A 21,657-nucleotide genomic window follows, 5' to 3' on the forward strand; every position below is an offset into this window, starting at 1 on the left:
ATATAAAAGATTGAGTGTGCATACATAATCCTTTAGACATAAACCGTTGACCAAGTCTGGGACTAGGATTGGATCCAGCTTCACCTAAACTTTTCTCTGAGAAGGAGTTTAGAAAGGAAGAAGGTAACTTCTGAACTTCATGGCTGAATAGGAGGATCTCCCTGACATTTTGTCTGACCCTGCCCTCTATGCAGTAAATAATCAAGTGTACCTTGCTATCGAATCTTGTTAAACCACTGTCTCATTTGCTCTCAAGCTTTCTTAAATCACTTTTTTATATCAGTAAGCATATTGCTATTTCTCTCTTACGAGTGAAGTGAATCACTCTAACCACAGCAAGATGTTGCAAGCATGGAGTAATACTGCAGAATCACTTAAGAAACTTCATCCAGCTATTCTTTATGAAGGGTGTACTGACTGCATTAGCATAATGAAGTCAAGAAAATAACACCAATGGGCATTGAAGACACATATTTAATATCTGTATGTATGAGTGATAGGTGGATGAAGTTTCTGAAGAAATTGATACTGCAAGGTTGTTTATGTGCCTTGCACAGAAGCATTGACAGCTTTATTTTCCAGTCTTTTTCATATATGTGGTGCTGTGTTAATTCACTGTGCAAAACTAATCTTGAAACTATAGATGTACAGTTTTGTGCTTTTTTTGTTTCTTAATATTCTTATTTTAGCATAGAGAGAACAAAATTTTGAGATGATCACACCATTGTTTTGCTTATACTATTACTAGAGTAGAGATAAAATCTTCAGCTGTAGAAGTCCAGCTACTAACCTTAAAAATAAAATTTATTATAGCTCATAATTTTCTGATCCTCTTTCATACAAGATGAGACAAATTTATTTTATGAAATGTCATTTATATTACCTTCTTATATCTTGTTTATCTGGCATTTGAAGAATATCAAAGTATATATTTATTTATAACTAAACTATTGCTCATAAATTTCTACCTAAAATATTTAATTTTAGCTGTTTATTATCCTTGAAAAAATGTAAGAAAAATGTTAATTTGTTTCTTTTGATTCTTTAATAGATATTATTTTGCAGAATTCATAGAGTCAAATTGCTTTATCTAGGAGTATGTACTTCCTGAACATCAGTGACAAAACCTGACTGATTAACATTTTCACATATAGAGGAAAAAGGATTAATCCAGCTTTTTTGAATTTTTATACACAAGCTTAAGGAATTTAAGATAAATTTAGTTATTCCTAATAACAGATAAATCCATGAGGAAAGAAGGGTCTATCTATGTAAATCTGGTGTCCAAATTAATTAAATTATAATTCAGATTACAGAGATTTCATTGCAATCACAAGGAGAATTCCTTTCGATTTTTTTTTTTTTTCTTATTTTACTTTTCAGTTCCTGCACTCATGGACTATAAAGTTCACTCATAAGTTTCATTTTTTCTATTTTGTTGAGTCTTTATTAGTAATTATTGTCTTATTTATGTCATTCAAAAAGTCACTTTTGGATAATGCATTTACTTCATCTCACAACATAATAGAAAAAATACACTAAGTAGTAAAAGAAACAGTAAATGTAGATGTATATCTCTTCAATCACATGTCCAAGAATATGTAATGTCCATCACCTGTATATCAAGACATAAATATCTTTATTCTTCAGTTAGTTAAAAATATGACAATTCTGTGTTATCAGTTTTCATATTTTGTATTAATTATTTATGTTCTGCTGCTGGAAACCAAAGACATTTCTCCAAAGGGTCCTTGCAAATCAAAAACCAATTGTTATCTGAAAAACACAGTGTTTTTTTGGACATGTACATTTTTCTGAATTGGACATGATCTACTGGCTGTTTGTGGATTTTAACAGTCTTCAAATTAAGATCTTCCAAAGAAAAAATCTGCCTACAAATACTGTTCTAGAGTTGTGGTGGGTTGACCCTGGCCAGCAGCCAAAAAACTACACTGACTCTCAGTTATTCCTCTCTCCCAGGGATTTGGGAGAAAAAATAGAAGGAAGGTGAAAAGACTCGTGGATCAAGATACAGAGAGTTTAATAAGAGAAGCAAAAGCTTCATGTGCAAGCAAAATAAGACTAAGAATTCATTCGCTGTTTCCCATTGGCAGGAAGTTATTTGCATCCTAGGAATCCGGGTGTCCTGGTTTGAGCCCAGAGGGCAGTTGAGCACCAGCCCTTCCCTCACCCATTCCCTCTCAGGGCTGGGGAGGAAAAAATAAAGCAAAAGGCTTCTTGAGATATAAACAAGAAGGGATGACTCATCATTACAGTCATGGACAAAAGACAGACTTCTTAAGGGAAGAAAAAAACATCACTTTGATTCAAACACTAACAACAACATTTAACAGACCACTTTCCTCCTCCTTCCCTCACCTTCTTCTTCCTTTCTTACACTGATCTCAGTATTTGCGTAAGTCTACTCGTAACTGTCTCTCCTCCTCCCAGGTTTGTCCTTCTTAAATACACTATCATAGAAGCTAGCCAACATCACTAATTGTCTCAGCCTTCGCTAGAGGCTGGTCCAACTTTGAGGTGGGGATCTTTGTGAACCTTCTAACAAGGAGCCACCACTGTAGCCCTTTCCCCCACTACCAAAAACTCTACCACACAAACCCAGCCAACAGGGCATAACAGTTACTTGGAAAGACAACCACCATAACAACAAACATCTCCTCTTCCTCCTTATTTCCCTGAGATTTTATTGATGATCATGTTGTCCCTTTGGTCAATTCAGGTCAATTGTTCCAACTTTGTCACTTCCCAACCTCTTGCCCAGCATGCTCACTTTGAGAGAGGTGGGGGAGAAAGAGAGAAGACCTTGATGCTCTGCAAGCACTGTTCAGCAGCAGCCAAAACACTGGTGTGTTACCAACACTTTTAGCACCAAATGAAAAGTGCAGCAGTATACGGACTGCTGTGAAGAAACTTAACTTCATAACTTCATCCTAGCCAGACACAGTAGAAACATTATTTCAAAATACTTCTCATCAGGCCTAGGCGTGATTACAGCTAATAATAACATTTGATGATGTGGAGATTATAGGAGAAACTGTCAGGTTTTTGTCACCAGATTACTCTGCTTCAGAGAGATGTTATTGTCTCTGTCCTGGGTTCGTCTAGGACAGGGTTGATTTTCACAAGAACCTGGGAGGGGGCACAGACAGGACAGGTCACCTGAACAAGCCAAGGAGATACCTGACAACATGTTGACATCATGCTCATTATACAATTAGAGGAGCGGGATGGGGGTGAGGGCAGGTGATCATTGCTCAGAAAGGGGCTGAGCATGTGATACTGGGTGGTGAGCCATTGCATTGTGCATCATTCACATTATATATTTGTTTTATTAATATTGTTGCTACCATTTTTTCTTTGCTTCTTGTGTTGTTCTATGAAACTTATCACAACCCAAGAGATTTTACTTTTTTTCCCTCTGATTCTCCCCATCCTGGTAGTGTGGGGAGGAGTGAGCAACTGGCTGCATCGTGCTTTCTTGTTGACTGGACCTAAACCACAACAGTCTCTTATAAGAATTTCACGAGTATTCATCTACTGATGTGAAGGTGTAATTTCCTCACTTTGCAATTATATGCAAAGTTGTATGTCAGTCCATCACAAAATTGATATCACCGAGGAAGAATGGTATGTGCACCTAAAAAATATGTCAACTGCCATTTTATCCAGATGGTCAGTCTAAATTCACTGATGGCCAGCACCAGTGAATTTAGTGAAAAGACTGACTTGCATGTATGCATAATGCTATATGAACAGATGGACATAGGTACAAATATCAAAGCGACCATCTATAATCACAAAATGTGTTTGTGAAGGGCACAAGTTTACCCAGGAAGTACCAGATGGCTGTCTGTCCTGAAGTTATAGGAATACAGCTATAGGAATGAGAAATGTACCAGTCTTAATCCTGTTTTTTGGCTAGATAAAATCCCTAAAATTAATAAAAGGTCTCTATGGATGATGAAGAAAAATATTTTATTATTTTTTTTGTAAGAAATCTTTTAATCTTTCTTAAAAAAAAAAAAATCACTAATACATAAGTGAAAAGTCACATTATAGACAATGGAAAGGGATACTTCAGTGATACCCTTAATAAAATTTAGCAAAAACTTTTGTTACATCTGGTGAACTCTCATTTTAAATGGAAATGATGGAAATGATGGTGGTATTTTGTGAATGGAAAAGAATTTTTTTCTTTTATGTTCCAAATACAGATAAATATTTAAAAAACATTTTAAAATTCCCAGCATATATCTCTACAGGAGTCTGGTTGTGATGCTAGGCTCCATTATATTTTCAAGTTAACTGCAGGTTAGTAATAAGGAATGTGGACAATTAGAATAAAAGAAGAAATTTTTTCATCTTTTTTTTTTTTTTTTCCTATTAAAAGTGTCATATTACTGGACATGAAATGATATAATATTGTCTTTATCAGTACTTCCTTTAGGTCTACACCTGAAAATGTTCGGCACATTCTAAGCATTTTGTTGTTTCCTTTAGACTTCTAATAATATGTTCTCCTTTGAAACTGTGATTTTAACAAACTTAGGGCCTAATTTGCCTGCATTAAAGTCTACACAGCCTTCTAGAATGAAGGATCAGGAATCTTCTTTCCCAAATTTCATTGTGATGATGATGATGATAATGATGACTATGATTATTATTGGCTCCTGTCACTTTTGTTTTTCTTCAAACAAATTATTTTCATTTTATTATTGATAATTTAATCTGTTCCCTTCTTCACTGTCCTGATTTTAGCTGGAATAGAGATAATTTTTCTTCTTAGTATCTAGAAGAGTGCTGTGTTTTGGATTCAGTATGGGATTTGGTATGAGAAGAATGTTGATAATACACTGATGTTTTCAGATATTGCTGAGAGATCAAGGACGTTTCAGTTCCCCTCCCCTGGTGTAAAAGAATCTGGGAGAGAACAGATCCAGAGGACAGGACCCAAACTGGCCAGTGAAATATTCCATATCATGTAATATCATGCTCAGTATATAAAGGAGGATCAGCCAGGAAGGAGGGGGGTTCTCTCTCACTTCCAGGATTACAGTTGTGGCATATTCATATTTCAGGATCACTAGCTGGGAATGGGCTGGATATCAGTTGGTGGTTGGTGAGCAATCTCATTGTGCATTACCCATCTGCACTTTCTATCATTGTTATTGTTTTATTTTATTTTAATTATTAAACTATTTTTATCTCAACCTATATATCTCCCTTAATCCCTCCAATTCATTACCCCATCCCCTGGGCAGGGGAAGGATGAGCAAGCAGCTGCATGGTGTTTGGTTGCTGACTGGATTTAAACCATGAAGTTCATATATGATAACATTCTTGCAAAAATGCAAAACAAGCTGAGATACATATTTTTTCAGATTTTCTTTTTATAAGAAATGAAGATTTAAGTTAGCAAACACTTACATATGCAGATATTATTTTGTGCAAATTATTTTCTCTGATGTCCTTTGTTGTAGGCTCTGTTTCCAACAGCAAAATAAAATACTACTACAGAGTAAAATCTGTGAGTGGATTTCTCTGACAGATGTCCAAATCAACATTTAAATAAAGAAAGTAAAATCATGACCATCCACTGAAGTAAATTGACATAATGTTATTAAATTCAGCACTGAATTTAAACAAACTGATATTATGTCTTTAGAACATGAGTAATTTACTGATATTCTTTAGAACTTTTATCAATATGTCTGGAAAATCTGTCTTTTCTGCTGTTGTCTTCAGCGTGATACTTTCTGTTGAAATGTTGGTGCATGTTTATCTTTAACTTGTCTCTTGCAAAAACAATCCCTCACCAACACAGACTAGAAATATATTTTACATACTTTTTCTGTGGCACTTTCAAAAATCTTCCATCATCTCGGTGCCTTTAAATTTATATACATCTTTAGACTTCATAGAATTTAGCTGACAAATCACATGCTCATGAATATAAGAATACATTCCATACACTGTATTACTGAAAAGGATAGAAAACACATACAAAAAGCTGATCATCTAAACCAGCCTATGAGATATTCTTTAAGATCTTGAATGTACAGGAATGAACCTATACTGTCAATATGCATTTTATTGCAAAGTCATCAAGCTTTAACCTTGGGAAAAAAAGTGGAACATATGATCCAACAGTTTGGCAAGTACTTTTTATGCTGCTTTATGTCTCTGAAAATGATTTAAAATTCTTGCTGTTTTTAGAAATACTCTCCTACTCTATCAAAATGCTCTTAAAAGATTCTCATACTCTGTATCATTCAAGGTCTGATAAAACTGACAAGACAATATCAGGGGCAATTTTAAGCTGTTAAAGACCTTGCTTTATTAGATCCTGGTCAGTGCTGACTGTAGCAGAAGTAGAGAAAAGATGTTCATTATGTCAAGGAAAAATTGTTAAACAGAAAACATGCCAGTTTCTTAACCTTCACCAATATAACCTTCTCTAAAATGACAGAAACATGTCAAATTATGAGAAGAAAAAAAAAAAAGTAGTAGCACTTAATGTCAGTAGATCACAAACTAGACAAACAAAAGTAGAAATCTTGACTTCTCTGAAGAAACACTAAAAAAATTATCAATTAGTTTGATAATTTTCTCATTTTTGTATTTTTTTATTGTTTAAAAAAACTATAGTTTATGAAAAAAACAGCAAAGACTGTGTGAACTAACTTTTGCTTCACATATTTGTTTAAAAATTGTTGTGAACTGAAAAAGAAACTGAAATCAAGCATATGTAGTTACATGTTCATAACTTAGATCATCAAAATTTAAATTTAAAACAAAACAAAGAAACATAAGAGATAATTTAGAACAAGTTATATAAAAATAATCTAAATTAAGAATTAAGAGTGCCTACAAAAATATTGGTACTATTGGTTTTGCTTAAATCTACACCAGACACTGAAAATTATATGCTGACTCAAAATCTGATGGATGGATGGCTTCTTGGATAACAAATTGGCTGGATGGCTGCACAGAAAGAGTTATGATCAGTGGGTCGATATCCAAGTGGAGAGCAGTGATGAGTGGTGTTCCTCAGGGTTTGGTATTGGGATCACTGTTGTTGTCAGCAACATGGACAGTGGGATTGAGTGCACCCTCAGCAAGTTTCCTGATGACAGCAAGCTGTGTGGTGCAGTTGACACACTGGAAGGAAGGGATGTGCCATCCAGAGAAACCTTAAAAGGATTGAGAAGTAGCCCTGTGCAAACTTCATGAAGTTCAACAAGGCCAACTGCAAGGTCCTGCAGATGTGTTGGGGCAATCCCATGTACAAATACATGCTGATGAAGAGTGGATTGAGAGAAGCCCTGTGGAGAAGGATTTGCAGGGATTAGTGGATGGAAAACCGACTATGAGCCATCAATGTGTGCTCACAGCCCAGAAAGCCAACCATATCCTGGGCTGCATTAAGAACAGTGTGGCCAGGAGGTTGAGGGAGGGGATTCTCTCCTACTCTGCTCTTGTGAGACTCCACCTGCAGCAATTTTCAGCTCTGGGGCCCCTAACATAAGAAAAGCCTGTTGGAGTGAGTCCAGAGGAGGTCACATGAGGGGTCTGGAGAACCTCCCTTATGAGGAAAGGCTGAGAGATTTGGAGTTGTTCAGCCTGGAGAAGAGAAGGCTCCAGGGAGACCTTATAGCAGCCTTCCAGTACCTAAAGGGGGGCCTACAGGAAAGATGGGGAGGGACTCTTTATCAGGGAGTGTGGTGATATGATATGGGGTAATGGTTTTTAAATGATATAAGGCAGATTTTGATTAGATATAAGGAAGACATTCTTTACTGTGAGGGTAGTAAGAATACGTCACCCAAAGAAGTTGTGGCTGCCCCCTCCCTGAAATTATTCAAGGCCAGGCTGGGTGGGATCTGAGTAACTTGATCTAGTTGAAGATATCTCAGCCCATGAGACCTTTAAGGTCCCTTCCAACCCAAACCATTCTATGATTCTGTAGAATCCTATGAAGCTGGCCAAATTGAAAAACTTTCAAATATTTTAGCAGACATTCAATGTCACAAAAAACACCTTCATGACTCAATAGGTGTGATTCAATAGTCATTTGCATTGACATATATCTCTTCGTTGATTTAAGTAAGATTAGCAAATGTTTATGTATCTAATATAATTTTCTTACTAAATTTATTTCCCTCTGTCTTGAGTATGTCACAAAGTACTCGAGAGCTAATAGATTTTTTAAGCTTTATTAACTATTTTTTAAGTAATTTTACAAATAATATTCTATTAGAACTTTGGAATCATAAATATGAACTGAAGCAGCACTAAGAAATTAATCTGGATTTGATAAAAAAATTAGTATCTTGTTTCCTACTTATGTTTACTAATGTGTAGTATTTAGTGTTATGCTATGATATACTAGAAAACAATTTTTAACATATTTGTAGGAAAAACTAGTTTATGACTTAATGGAAGTGCTGGCAAAACCAAATGCTGCTGTCCCATGAATAGGCATAAAATAATGACCACTACTCAGATTTTTGGTCCTCTCTCAAATATCATGCATAATTGCAATACTTTAAGAATACCACAAAATATTTTTTTTTTTCCAAATATAACAACATTCTAACACTTTCAAATCAATTTAACATTACGGGATGTTTGTTTGTTTGTTTGTTTGTTTGTTTTTCCAGAGTAATCTCTCAGATACCATAGGCTACAAGAACATATACTGATTATTCCTTTTACTGGATATAATTTAAATCTTACAGAACGGAATTAAGGAAATGTACATGGTTATTTACTATTTCTGATATCTTACAGTCTCATAAAAGGGGGGTTTTTTTAAATGCTACAGTATTAAATTAATATATGACCATTATCTATCCTAAAATACTGTTATCTTTAAACAAATAAATGAATTTATATAAATAAAAATATCCTTAAACCTGATATCTGCCTGATAAGAGGATACAATAGAAGTGTTTTAAGCCCTGGTTTTTATGCTTATAGTAACCTCCTTGGAAATAAAAGAAATAGTTGAAAATAACAAAAGTGGATGAAATATCTGTTATAGAGAAATTTCGGCAGTAGTACTAATACTAAACACTTAATGACACTTTTCAAATAATCTAACAGTTTTTAAATCCGCTATAACAACAACAAAAAATCCCCACATACTGTTACTGAAGTACTAAATATGTTTTCCTCCAAGTATTTCTAGCCACAAAACTATGATTATTTCTAAGTTTATTTTGAATAAATATTAATGCCTACCAATATGTAATTCAAAAATTTGTACATTTTAAATGGTAGTAGGGTATTGGATTTGAGTTTGAATCAGGAAAAATTAGCACGCTTGACATGTGGAAATAATAAACACATTCTGTATTTACAATATCTCATGGTCTCGGGGCAAGTCTTTGTTTCAAAAAACAGTTCATTAGTTTTAGTTAAAGCACGACTGTAGAGGAAAATTATCCTAGATGTGAGTATAGCAAACTTTGCTCCCTTTCTCCTAGAAATACACCAAGATGACATATTTGTAGGTTTTTTATTAAGACACTGAAACTTTTGCTAGGATAAATGGAGTTCGCATTCTAGGTCCATACAATTATTTAAAATCCCTTGACTTGATATGTACTGAATGATTATAGAAAATAATATTCTGACTTTGGAAGTGAAAGTACACAAAATGACAGCTTAGATCTGTTAGGTATAAAATTTGCTTTACAAGAGAAAATACATCCCGTAAGATGACCAGAAACTCTGCAAAGTGGTTTTGCTTGACTAAAATCAGTGAACTATTCAGGCATCCTGAGAAAGATGTCAGCTCTGTGTCCTCAGTTGCATGCTGCTTTTTTTTTTTTTCTTGAGCTGGAAGTCAGTGTCCCTCTGTTCTATTGCTGATGAACTCTTACCATAACTATTTTCAGCCTTCCTTGGATGGCATTAAGACTTCCACCTTATTCTGCCCTTTTTGTAATGGGTGCACTCCAAGATAAAAAGGGGAAGATATGTTTTTCAGGTACACAGGGAAAAAAAAATCCTTTTTCCTTTTGGGGAAAAATACCTAAACAGAAGGGCAACAAAGCTACGAGGAGCAGCTGAGGGAACTGGGATTGTTTATTCTGGAGAAGAGGAGGCTGAGGGGAGACCCAATCGCCCTCTACAGCTACCTGAAAGGAGGTTGCAGAAACCTGGGGATGAGTCTCTTTAACCAAGTAACAAGCAACAGGACAAGAAGTAATGGCCTCAAGTTGCACCAGGGAAGGTTTAGACTGGATATTAGGAAGCATTTCTTTACAGAATGGGTTGTTAGGTATTGGAATGGGCTGCCCAGGGTGGTGGTGGAGTCCCCATCCCTGGAGGTGTTTAAGAGTCAGGTTGATTTAGGACTTAAGGATATGGTGTAGTTGCTAACTGTCAGTGCTACGTGAATGGTTGGACTGGATGATCTTCAAGGTCCTTTCCAACCTAGATGATTCTGTGATTCTGTAATCTGAACATATGCAACAAATATATGAATCAACAATTAGTAGGTACTTATGAAACATGTAAAAAATAAAAATAGGAAGTAAATCTTAAAAATATGACAGGACGTTGTGAGTTTACTGTAGCACCATAATTTCAAACGTATAATTTTTAACAATATACATTTCTTACTGTATGGAAAACTTGCTTAAACTGACAACTGGATACAGTGTGACTCAGAGCTCTAAAGAATTAATTGCATCCTGAGGATCTACTGAATGTGTGGTTCCTCAAATGGTAAATGGACCAACTGAGATTCTACAGGACACCTCTTGTTCTGTTTCTTGATCATTTCTTTTAGTGTTCCCAAATCCTGTGTAGTGCTTGCAATGACCATGAAGAATGCAGAACAACTAAATACAAATAATAAATTATATAATATAGAGATCTTGGAATTGCACATATCTAGAAATTATTTTCAATTATTCCTGTTAAATATCAAGCTGTCACAAAATAGGATTGCAATAAAATAGAACTGATTTTGATACTTGAAATAGCACATATTCAAGATTTGGCCCTCTGTATCTGATGGCTTATTTCTAGGACTAAGAAGCATCTGTTCCAACTTAGCTTCTAAGATTAGAAAAACAAAACAAAACACCCTTTTACAGTAATTGGCAGATGGAGAGAACAGAATTTGAAATCACAATATAGTAATTGATTAGGATTGTGATTATGTTAATTCCAATTAAAAGAACACTGACAAGGCAAATGTTCATTTGAAATCAATATCATGATAATGAGGGGTCTATATCTTGCCATCATTGCTGATTTATTTCCACAAGCAGTGACTTTTCAGACTGAGCTTACCTGCCAAGGGAACTACTCAAAATAAATGATGATGCAGCTAAATAATTAAAAATATTGGTGAAGAATTATAGTCAATCATAGGAATGACATCACCAAAGCCAAAAAAAAAAAAAAAAATCTTTTCATTGTAGTTGTGACTTAAGTATGCAAAATAGTGTTTCATTTTCAAAATAATAATAAAAATGAAAAATAAAATTGAATCACTCCTTCCCCAAATAAGGCAATTCCATACAATAGTTAATATTTGATAGTCAGTGATTACTGAATTGATTAAAATGTCTGAAAATTTAAGAATGTATTTCTTTTGCTTTCTTAAACCATGTCTCATATTTATATATATATCAGCAGTCCTCATAGTGCTGTACTTGGTATCTAGGACAGTGTTGATAACACCAGTGTCAACAGAGCATTCAAGGCTGTCACTGCAATGCCCTCCCCTCCCATCCTCCTCCAAAGGCCAGCAGTCTGGGTATGGGCAGGAGGTTAGGAGAGGACATAGCCAGGACATCTGACCCAAACTGACCAAAGGGATGTTCCGTACCATACGATGTCATGATCAGTAATAAAAGCTAAGAGAAAGAAGGAGGAAGGGGGACATTTGTTACTGGAGGCATTTAGCTCTTGAAGTAATGACTATGCATACTGAGGCTCTACTTCCCAGGAAGTGGCTGGACATCACCTGCTGATGGGAAGTAGAGAATAAATATTTTTGTTTTCCTTTGCTTCTGTGTGGCCTTTGCTTTTCTTTATTAAACTGCCTTTATCTTGACTCACAAGTTTTTCACCTTATTTTCTCTCCCTGTCCTGCTGACAAGGAGAGTGGGAGAATATGTGAGTGTACACCTGGAGGCCAGAAAAGGTCAACCTACCACAGTTCTGTAAGTAATGTATCTATTTTAATAATTTTAAATACATAAGGGAAAATTTATAGGAGAGCCTATTAAGAAAACATGAGTAGCCTCTATCAGCAGCATCAGGTGTTATGTCAGGATAAGATTGAATATACAACTATAAAGCATAAGTATCCTATAATACTAACTTACAGTAACTATGTATGTTGTAAATTATTTTACTCTACAAAATTAATTTACATTTCAGTCATCTTATACAAAGTATTTCACCATTCATTGTGCAATAATTCTTAATTATTGCCAACAGCTGCTGCATTAAATACAACTGTAATTTTTCTGGACCTTAAAGGTCCATTTCTGTTTTATTGCTAAGTATATACAATAACAGTTCATAGCACATTTACGGTCTGTAGTTTGTAAGTTTCATATTCTCAAACGTATACAATTTTGAGAACTAGAGCATGCATAAAAATAAATATACTTCTCATGCTCTCTTGAATTCACTTTTCTTGCAAAATAAGCAAATGCTCATCAATAACTTATTTTGAAGTCATTGTGTTAAAATAACAGTGCAGACCAATTAGCAGAAATGTGACAAGGTGTATGTCAGGAACAGTGGCAGGGGTCTGGAAATTTTTATTCAGGTATTTGGTACACTGCTAACAAACATTTAGAAGTATCATCACTGATATTTGATGTCATACCAAGATTAACTATAGGACAGAATAACACATCATCACTAGTCACTAATGTGAACAAGTCTTTCAAGAACAGGATTCTTAAATTTAGAGTTTGAGATAGTAGTTTATTACCTTTCTGCCCAATTGTTTCTCTGCATAGCTCTCTTCAGAATCAATCTACAGAGAATTTCACATACAAAGCCCATATTATGTATTACTGTTTGTCTTTTCCTGTCATTCTAATGTAATGTGAAAGCAGCTAAAATATTGAAAAGTGTGAAAGACAGAAATTTAAAACAATCCTGCTTTAAATCCTCATTCATCTGGGACAGGGAACACAAATCCAATACCAAGAATTTCTGATACTTTAAGGAGCATGAAGATAGGGTTTGCTCATGTTTCAGGAATTGACAGCGGCTTACATAGCTAGACTTATAAATGTTTTATGATTTGTAAGAGCACTAAAGCTCCTGAAGCATGATTTTAGTATTACAACTATTAATATTTATTCCTCATATATTTGTAAATTACAGGACCAGAAAATATCATGATGATCTGTCTTGACCTCCTGCAAACATCATAAGTTTCTTTGAAATTAATGAATTTGTAATTCTTGATTCTTATTAAATCAAGGAGATTTTGTATGAATTAAGTAATTTATAGGAAATAACACTATGAGTAGTGCACACCTATTCAGAATTATAACTTGAACCTTGTGTTTTGGTTTTTTTTAAAAAAAAACCCAACAAACAACTAGTTACGTATCATAAATCAAATGTAATAAGGGAACTTAAGATCTAAGATCTTAGGAATCTAAATAAAGGAATCTAAAATTTAAGATCTGCTTTGTTTTATCTGAAAGTGATGATGTACACTCTAAAGAGCAGGGCTTCTTCCTTCCCTGCTTCTCTTTTTAGATGTACTATTTAATTCTTGTCTTAACTGAAGTTTAACAACATGGCTGTTTATGTCAGATAGATTTTTTCAAGGGATTCTGGGTACCATAACCTCTCAAATAAAAAGCTAAATTATTTTCTGGACTTTCCTCTTGAATTTATTTGTTTAAGCCTTCCCACAGAGCACCTTCCTCAGTTTTCTGGCCTCACCTTGACTTAGTATCATCACAGGGTCTTCATCAAAACATTTTTGATACTACTACCTTGCAAAATCTACCTAAAACACATTTTAATTAAGAAAAGCAAGTACATATCTAATTACTGGCTTTAGGCCATTTTTTGAATTAGTTATATCACTTTGTGTATATAAAATAATCAACTCATATATATATATATATATATATATATTTTTTTTTTTTTTTTTTTTTTTCCTGAGGTAATATCAGTCTGATGAACACATAATTACCTGGCATATCCCATTCCCCACACATGAGCAGAATACCCCAGATATAAGTAGAATGTAGAAAATGCTTATAAACAGTCAAAAGAGAAAAAATATTAAGAAAGCATGAGGAAACGGTGTTCTTCACTAAGAAGAATAGGATTGTTTCATTACATAAAGAAAATGCTAATACTGTTGTGATAATGCAAATACCATAGCTCACATATTACTATAACTTTTCCTATGAGCAAGCTAACTTTAACAGAATTCCAGGAATACATCTGATTATGCCCAGATTTCCAGATTGGGAACAGGAAATAAACAGTTTTACCAGTCAGACAAATTATCTTTTGAAGAATTCTAGAGTCCCAGCTGAGAAGATAGGATTTGATGACAAAATTAAATTAAGCGATATACACTTTGTTGTTCCTATAAAATTGTAGAATAATTTTCTTACCTTTTTCCAAATATAAAAATTTTCTAAGTTTCAATGAGGTTTAATTTGGGATTCATAGTATCTTTTTAGTGCTTACTGGAGTAATAGGTAAAAATGTTTAAACACCAACAAAATCATAAATATTTATGTCACTTTAATTAACCTCAAGTTTTCAGAACTTGTCCAATAAAGAAGAGGAAAACAGATATTATCCATTTATGTAATCAGAAACTAATTAGAGGCAGATAATAAAATTTAATGGTCAGTTAAGCACCAGGAAAATTTACAGAGATTGACAATTTTGTTCTCATTCACTTTTAATGTAATCTTACTTTTACTTGAAAATTTTGAGATTTTTAAATTAAAAGTATTGTTATTTTATTATACTCCTCATAATAAGTGTGAGCAATGTGTATGTTAATCATCTTTGACTTTATTACTAAAGGGTATTTTTTCACATAAAGAACTGTTATTTCTGTCATTCATTGACTTTGCTAATGATTGTTGGCATCATAGTACATAGTTCAGTCCTAGGGCTGTCTTGAGAGGTTGATTATATATTGATTCATGACTTGAAATAAGATTTATTTATCAGGCAAAGCACTTTGCTTCACAAATAGAAATGGAGTACTTATTGATTTTTTTTCTTTTCATGTGGAAAATAAACTTTCCAATTCTGACTTCTTTTTTAGTGGTTAATCCATTGCCACTTAGTAACACTAACTTTCTAACAATATGGACATAACCATGAATATCAAATGCTTGATCTGCTTAGGCAGCTTTCAAAATCTTACTCAGTATTTATAAGTAGATGTTGCACAGTCTGGTCTCAAATATTGGAAAAAAACAAACAAAACCAAAGCAAACCAAATATCCAACACAATAATGTGGAAATCTTTATGTTTTTGTTTGTTTGTTTGTTTGTTTTTCAGAATGAAGTGTTACCATGACCTTTAGTAAGTTTAATAAAGTATCAAAATATACCAGCTTTATTAAAAGTAAATTAGCAAGAGCCAAAACAGTTTGAAATTATTTGGAGCTACTGCATTTTTTGACCATAACATGAAATATTTTCATACGTAGGAGTGGAGTTCTGGAACCTGGCTAAGAAATCCAGCTATATATTGTAGTTCATGAAATTATGAACACACTGATTATATTCCAGTCCGGGTACTCTAGGTACACTTATCCAGCAAATTGTCAGGAACTTGTCACCAAGAGACTTTTTTTTTTAATTGTTATATTTTTATTCTTTTTATCTTATTTTCTTTTCTTAAGAGCATAAGGTGATGATAAGACCTATAGGCTCAGTACAATCCATATCGCTTTTTGCTTTTATAAAAAATCCTCTTCTCTTATGGTTTACCAACAGTCATACTTAATATATAGAAATTACTCCAATGTCTTTTTCAAGATTTAAAGCTGATATTTGTGATAAAAAGCACATCAGTTGTGCACATAAAAAAAGGAACTCTTCTAGACTGACAGTAAATTCAGTAGTTCTCTATTTGCTGTAGAGGAAGGGAAATGTCATAGGGAAGGCTATGCTGTCTACTCTCTGTTCTCCAACCACCTCTAGGATCTGAAGTAGACTGAAAATAATAACTAACTCTGGGCTTTTTGTACCACATATTATAGAATGCTGGAAATTTTTCCTATGACTGACCACTGCATTGTAAGATTATAATCTGTGGCTCCTGTGGTCCTTCCAGGCTTCTGCTTCTGTATACTCATTTCAAACAAGAAGCAAATCTGTTTAAACTGTGGGCAGCCAAGTTCTGCACTTATCTAGTTTTCCCTGTTGTTTATTACAATGTTGTTCTGATCTTGGTTATTGCCCAACAAAACAAACACAACAGATTTTTTTTTTTTTTAATGCTAATCAAATACAGGCATTAAAATTAAAAAAAAAAAAAAAAAAGTATTTTTTTCTTCATAATGATGTTGTTCTGTTCAGTTTTTCTTACTCGGGGGGACAGGGTAGGGAGTGTTTAAATTCCAGAGGCAAAATCCTACAAATTGAATTTTGAAAGTGTTTATTTATAAAATAAGCATGACCTCAATTCCTATGACTTTTTGGGATGACAAAGAAATACAAAGATGTATTTATTCCTCAGAGTACAATGCTATACAGAGAACCCAGACTAGTTGTAAATAGGCTAGTGCCAGAATGAGTAGTACAGATGGTTTAGCAGGGTGCTCAACATAATTAGCCTTGCTAGGAGACAGTGTTAATTATCCCCAACTCAGAACCATGATCTTATGCTTTTAGGATCCAAGCTGGTACCTCAGAATAACATTTTTTGCCATATTATGCATGTTACTGAGTTGGGGAGATCTGAAGTGGTTCTGTATAGACATGTCTTATATGTTTTTCGTGTGTAAATTACATATCTGTAGTGGTAGTGTAGTTACTTCTGTGAATTATTATTAAAATGTTGTCCGAAATTATCACCTATAATATGGCAGATTTCAGAAAGTTTGACCTGGCTGAACAATGGACATACAGAAATCTAGCCTCAACACATATATTGCACCTCTATTAGCCAAGAAACCCTGTATTTTGGATATATATTTTGGATTTGTGGTAAAAAATGATGTTGATAACACACACGTTTTAGCTATTGATGAAGTGTGCTTGCACAGTGTCAAGGTGTTTCTCACACTGCCCTACAGCAAGTAGGCTGGGGATGGGCCAGGCAGTTAGGAAGGAACACAGACAAGACAGCTGACCTCAACTGACCAAAGGGATATCCCATACCATATGACACTGTCTTCAGCACTAAAAAAAAAAAAAAAAAAAAAAAAAAAAAAAAAAAAAAGATGGACTGGGGCAGATTTTGCTGGGGCTATCATTGCTTGGGGCCTGGCTGGGCATCATTTGACTGGTGATGAGCAATTGTGGGATTTCACACCACTTGTTTTTCTTGGCTTTCTCTTTCTTTGAGGTTTTTGTTTCTTTTTAAACTTATTAAACTGTCTTTATCTCAACCCACAAGTTCTGACACATTTACCCTTCCAATTTTCTCACCTATCCCAGTGTAGGGGTCAGAGTAAGCAAGTTAACATTTGGTTGTATCTGCTCTTGTGCTTGGAAAGAAATTATATGTTTATGATTTTATTTTTTTTTCCCCAAAAAGAAAGCATTTCTGTTGTTTCCTGCAACACATGACAGCATAATGATACAACTTAATTAATTTAAAGTGATATTCCTTATTGCTTGGACAGATTCTGTGGCTCAGTCTTTGGAATGACTATCAGTATGGAGTTTTGTAGGAATGCTGGAACACACATGTTATAGAAAGTAGGAAGTCTGAACATCTGGTTTAGGCATCATAAACATGAAGGTAAATACAGTATTTTTCAAGTTACACAAGCAAAACAGTGGGAAACCTGTATTTTAAAACAATCTAGGATATCTTAGTTTATGCATATACAAGGTTCTTGATTTCATTTCAGAAATATACTTTCAAGCATACTATTTACATGTAGAAACTGCCAGTTCCTTTCTATTGAAATAGAAATTTTGTGGCAATAAATTTCTGGACCTATCATGAAAACATGAGAGAAGGGAAAGATGTTTAGGAACCGTGGAAGCACCTGAGAAGGGTCTGGTGGGAAATGGGTCCCACACTCACAAAAAGGTGTTGGATGCATTAGCTCATCTCAAGTGCATCTATACCAATGCATGCAGTATGAGCAACAAACAGGGGGAGCTTGAGGCCATGATGCATCACGAGAACTATGACATAGCAGCTATAACAGAAAAGTGGTGGGATGCCTCATACGACTGAAGTGCTGCAATTGATGGCTACAAGCTCTTCAGGAGGGATAGACAGGGAAGGAGAGGTGGTGGAGTGGCGCTATATGTAAGAGAATGTTATGAGAGCTCAGAAATCAGGTATAGTGATAATGGGTTGAGAGTGTTTGGATTAGGTTAAGGGCCAATAAAGTGGACCTTGCTGTGGGAGTCTGCTATAGACCCCCCAACCAAAGCAGTGAGGTGGATGAAGCTTTCTATAAACAGTTGGGATAAATCTTGTAGTCACTTGCCATTGTTCTTGTGGGGGACTTTAACCTCCCAGATATCTGCTGGGAGCATAATCCAGGAGGTTCCTGGAACGTGTGGAGAATAATTTCCTCACACAACTGGTGAGTGAGCCGGCCAGGGAAGGTGCCCTCCTGGACCTGCTTCTTGTGAACAGGGAAGAGCCTGTGGGGGAGGTAAAGGTTGGAGGGCGTCTAGGGTGCAGTGATCATGGGATGATTGAATTTTCAATCCTTGGAGAAACAAAGAGAGGGGTTAGTAAAACTGCCACCTTAGACTTCCGCACAGCTAACTTAAACCTATTCAAGACACTGAGTAACAGAATCCCTTGGGAGGCTGCCCTGAAGGATATGGAAGTCCAGGAAGGCTGGTCATACTTCAATAGAGAAGTCTTAAAGGCACAGGAGCAGGCTGTTCCCGTGTGCTGAAAAACAAGCAGGTGGGGAAGGAGACCAGCCTGGATAAACAGGAACTTTTTGCTGGATCTCAAGAACAAAAGGAGAATCTATTGTCCTTGGAAGAGGGGCCAGGTCTCTCATGAAGGCTATAAAGATGTAGTGTAGCTATGCAGGAAAAATATTAGGAGAGCCAAAGCACAGCTAGAGCTCAACCTGGCTACAGCTGTTAAAGATAATAAAAAGTGGTTTTATAAATTCGTTATCAGCAAAAGGAGAATTAGGGAAAATATCCCTTCTTTACTGGATGCAGAGGGAAACATGGTAACTAAGGATGAGGACAAGGCTGAGGCCAACTGGAGGAGTTTCAATGAGGCCAAATGCCGGGGGCTGCCCTTGAGCCACAACAACCCCCAGCAGCGCTACAGGCTTGGGGAGGAGTGGCTGGAGAGCTGCCAGTCAGAGAGGGACCTGGGGGGGTTGACTGACAGCCGGCTGAACAGGAGCCAGCAGTGTGCCCAGGGGGCCAAGAAGGCCAATGGCATCCTGGCTTGTGTCAGCAATAGCGTGGCCAGCAGGGACAGGGAAGGGATCTGACCCCTGTCCTCGGCACTGGTGAGGCCGCCCCTCGATTCCTGTGTTCAGTTTTGGGCCCCTCACTACAAAAAGGACATTGAATGACTCGAGCGCGTCCAGAGAAGGGCAACGGAGCTGGTGCAGGCTCTGGAGCACAGGTCGTACAAGGAGCAGCTGAGAGAACTGGGGGTGTTTAGTCTGGAGAAGAGGAGGCTGAGGGGAGACCTCATAGCCCTCTACAGCTCCCTGAAAGGAGGGTGCAGAGAGCTGGGGATGAGTCTCTTAAATACAGTAACAAGCAATAGGACAAGAGGGAATGGCCTCAAGTTGCACCAGGGAAGGTTTAGACTGGATATTAGGATGTATTTCTTTACAGAACGGGTTGTTAGTCATTTGAATGGGCTGCCCTGGGCAGTGGTGGAGTCCCCATCTCTGGAGGTGTTTAAGAGTTGGGTTGACATAGCGCTCAGGGATATTTTTTAGCTGGGAACAATCAATGTTTGATTAATGGTTGGACTGGATGATCTTCAAGATCTTTTGCAACCTAGACGATTTTGTAAGTAATTCTGTAAAGTGTAGGTTTTGGCACAGGACAAAGAAAAGTATGCTAAAAATTAATGTTTTCCATTTCAAGCTAAATTTATACTGGGTTAAATGAGTATCAGTGGGATTTGCTGTATAGATGACAAAAAAATTAAATCCTAGTTTTCCCATTAGTTTTATAGAGAAATGATAGTACTTCTGAACACATACACACAAAATCTCTGCATGTATCCTTTATAAGATAAGGAAAATTCGGATGGTAGAGTACCTTCGGATGTCTCTTATGTGTTATACTGATCAACATAGGACCAGGTCAGACCAATTTCTCAGGACTTGTTTGAGTTAGATCCTGACATCCCCAAGGATTTAGACTGCACAATTTCTTTGTGCAACCTGCTCCACCACCTGACTCTTCTCATGGGGAAAAAGTTTTTCTTTGGATCCTCTCTTCTTTAAGCTTATGTCCATTGTCTGTTATCCTCTACCACGTACCACTGGGTACCTTCTCAATGGCACTTCACTTCTCATAGGTGCTTCTGGGCCGCTGGTAGGACCCTCAAAGTAGTCACTTGTCTCAGCTGAACGAGCTCAGCTCCCTCAGCTTCCTTGCACAGAACAAGTCCTCTAGCTCCTAGTCAGCTTGGTGGCCTTCAAGAACTTGCTCTAGTTTATCAATTTTTTTCTTGAATAGGAGGCTTAAAACTAGGCTTATGATCAGCTTCCTGTCTATTAACACCTCCCAGAGAAAGAGCTTCTAAGAAGTAAAAGGAAATGTGAATCTTTTGGCCTATGTGAGTATGCCTACACAACCTACCTTTCATGAATGGCTTGGATAACAATAACTGTGAAGATAAAAATTTGAGTGTAAATTATGAGAATATATATCAACTTCACAAAACTGCCTGGGGAGCATTTGCTTAAAACTTATCTTGTTGGCTGGATTAAACAGTAACTGGGAATTACAAAGAGACTTCTGAAACAAAGAAGTCAGCTTGAAATAAAGAATACAAGAAGCATGAAAATTCGTAACAGGGAAGACCCAGAGTGGAAACAAAAGCAGTCAAAACTTGGTTTATCAGTGTCAAAAGTCACAGGCTAGCAACATGACTTCTGCCCAGGCCAGAGAGAGTAGCCTTCCTGTCAGACTTCCTGAATAATCTATTACCTCCTTGGTTAGAAACCAGTTTTTTTCTAAAAGCCTCTTGATAATTCTTTCCAATTTACTAATTTGTGAGTGACTGAGTTCCTTAGCAACTGAAGTTTTGTTCTTCCTCAGGGAAAGGGACAATTTTTGAAAATTCATATTTAAGTTTAATACCTCCCACCTTCCTCCAATGGCAACTTTTGAGTATGTCCAGCCACAGAACAGTCGACTACTTGGACAATATTATTTTTTCCCAGTCCCTGCATGAATAAAATTACCCATATTTAGAAGTCTATGTGTGTAATCCATAAC

The sequence above is a fragment of the Athene cunicularia genome, assembly GCF_003259725.1.
Source record: "Athene cunicularia isolate RWA chromosome 4 unlocalized genomic scaffold, athCun1 chr4_part1, whole genome shotgun sequence".
Lineage (NCBI taxonomy): Eukaryota > Metazoa > Chordata > Aves > Strigiformes > Strigidae > Athene > Athene cunicularia.